Consider the following 2,653-nt stretch of genomic DNA (forward strand, 5'->3'; position numbering starts at 1 on the left):
TTCAGTGATAGGGACACACTCTGGGACACATTAGGCCTTTAAATGAAGAGTTCAATTACATAAATCATAATTGAACAGTTATGCGATTAATTATGAATGTGCAAAGGAGATAAAATTTCACTACAGTCTACAGACTGTTTTTTTATAGCTGTAGTCAGGGAGGAACCTCTAGGTGGATGACACTGAATGACTGATATTTGATATTTAATTAACCCTAACCCTCGGCCTCATAACAATTCATGTCAGGTGGGTAAAGTGGGTTTAGATGGGTTTACCCTCCACTATATCCCATAGTCCAGGTTCAGACCGCTGAACTCTGAAGCCCCGTCCTGTCCAGGGACACAACAGGCCGCCGGAGTGTGAAGCTCTGGCAGAACCACAACAACCAGGCATTGAACCGACCGGACGGGGCAGAACTTAATCCCTGTCCCCCTTTGTCACCGCAGCAGTGTCAAGTTCAGTTGACCCAGTGCTTGTGTGTGTGTGCGTGGCTGGCTGGCAACAGATCCTGGAAAAGACGCATTAGGTGTGAAGTGTAAACCGAAGCCGCTGGAGAAACACAGAGGGATCCTGACACCTCTGGGTCACATGTCGACCGGGTAACATAGATGAACGCACTTCTCCTTCTTCTTGTTTGAGCAGCGTGGCGCCGGTAATGAATTAGTCATGACATATTTCCAAAGACTCCCCTTGTGCAAGACCCCCTGAAAACACCGCAGACTGGGAAGGGCTCGACTAAACATGGCTTGTGCATATCTTTACGCTGGATGAGGAAGTTTCGCTACATGTTGAAATCCCATATCATGTATTTTCTTCAAGCGAACAATCATCAAAATCAATAAATCAACGGCACATTGAATCTTCTCGCATGAAACAGTTTGTATCTCTTGTTTGTTTGCCCTGTTATCCCTTTATTTGACTCGTTGGTGAAGGGCTATTGTATTGGCCTGCATTGTTAAACCCGGGGATTACTGTGGTGTAAAGGTTGAATATCAGCCACACAGTAGAGGGGTGTGCCCGCTGTCTAGCCTTGCGACAGAAAAACCAGTTGTGTCACATAGTTGATGCAAAGTTTATATTGGGACATGAGGGCACAGATCATAAACAAATGTGTAGAAATGGGCTGTAAATGTGGGATGACGCTAAATCTTCTGTGTCGTTATGATATGTCAGAGTTGGGAGAAGCTTGTGTTCTGTTTCCTCCTCACACAAACCCTTTCTTGTAAAATGAGAGCACTCCCTGCCCCAGTAGGTAATGGACCCAGTTTGACTGGTTTCTATTGAATGGGTTGAGCGACCAATACTCAGATTTCACAACAGGAAAATCACCACAGAGAATGACCAGAAACAACCTCCTCTAGATCTAAATCAATAGACAGTGAATAACTAAGTGATTACCAGCATCGTCGAGATCTAAATCAAGTGGAAATACGCAAATAAAGTACAGTGATTTTTTCCTGATTTCATAGTTATTAATCAGTATTTCAAAGGAAAATACAAAAAATGGGGCAGATTAGTCTAATTTTTTCCTGATTTGACAGAATAAATTAAATGTAAAGCATCTTATTAAACACAAAATCACAGCATCAGATCATCATGAATAAGAGTTCTGACGATTTCAGCATGCAGGTGCCTTCTCAGATTCAAATTCCATCGCTTTGGGCTATGAAGCAAAATGTACAAACATCCCGGAAGAATCCAGTACAGGGAAAACAAGTAGAAACCGAGACATCCACCTGAGGAGAAAAGAATAGAACTCTGTTAAAGGGGAATTCTTTCCCTGTACTGTAAATGTCGAGAGCAAGTAATGGTTGGATTTGAAGATCTGCACCTGTTGCTGGCACGTTTGGTTTCAGTTCCAGGGCCTGGACATGCCCTGAAAGTGCATTGTGCTGCAAATGAAGCCCCCTGGGGCCATGCATCTCATTTGGGGAGCAACTCCTCCATGGACACCTCAATGTTTGTCAGGTACCAGACGATCCAGAACACCAAGCTGACGAAGATGACCAGGGGTCCCGAGAAGACCAAGAAATCCCAGAAGCTGAAGGGAGCGAAGACGCCGACGAAGAAGAGGATGAGGCCCACCGCGTCCAAGAAGATGGCGGCGAAGAAGAACGTCAGGCAGCGGCCGAGGTACGGAGTGTAATCCATGACAGAAGTAGTTCCGTACGTATCCGCGGGAACCGGTTTAGGGGAATTATTCGGACAAGCTATCTGTCCGGCCTTCAAAAAATGTGAACAGTGAAATAAAATGTACCAGAAAATCTCCTTGGAAAAAAAAGCTTCTCAACGCCGTCTTGTCAGTCTGAGGTGAGACTGAGGAGGAAGAGGAAGAGCTTTTAAAACCCAGGTCACATTCCTCTCTGTAACACCAATCTCATGCATCTCGCATATTTCTCATAGCCAAGTCTGACACTGGGGGAAATGTGTTTCTTTAATGATGACACCAGACTCGTCGTTCCGCCTCTCTATCGCTGGATGTGGGTTTTTTTTGACACGTCTTCATTACATAAACATATTACATTCCCACAGATCCAGAATTCGCCTTATCTTTGGCCCACAGGTGGATTTGAAAGAGTGGAAACATTTGCCTCATATTTTTGCCTGAAACATCTTTGCATAGATAAAAAAAATAAGAGCAGGGTGGTGGGAC

At 44.4% G+C, this 2,653-nt stretch overlaps 1 long non-coding RNA gene across 1 annotated transcript; it reads right to left on the reverse strand.

Annotated features, from left to right (window-relative positions):
* Nucleotides 1-1,061: 1,061 nt before the first annotated feature.
* Nucleotides 1,062-2,336, reverse strand: LOC139666293 (uncharacterized). Its single transcript, XR_011696903.1, has 2 exons — nt 1,832-2,336; nt 1,062-1,736 (listed from the first exon to the last, which is right to left on the reverse strand). It is a non-coding gene; the product is annotated as an uncharacterized lncRNA (long non-coding RNA).
* Nucleotides 2,337-2,653: the final 317 nt, after the last annotated feature.

This window comes from Centroberyx affinis, unplaced genomic scaffold, assembly GCF_046629955.1.
Source record: "Centroberyx affinis isolate AG114_WGS23_722 - 3 ecotype Tasmania unplaced genomic scaffold, CSIRO-AGI_Caff_v1 ptg004926l_1, whole genome shotgun sequence".
Taxonomy (NCBI): Eukaryota; Metazoa; Chordata; class Actinopteri; order Beryciformes; family Berycidae; genus Centroberyx; species Centroberyx affinis.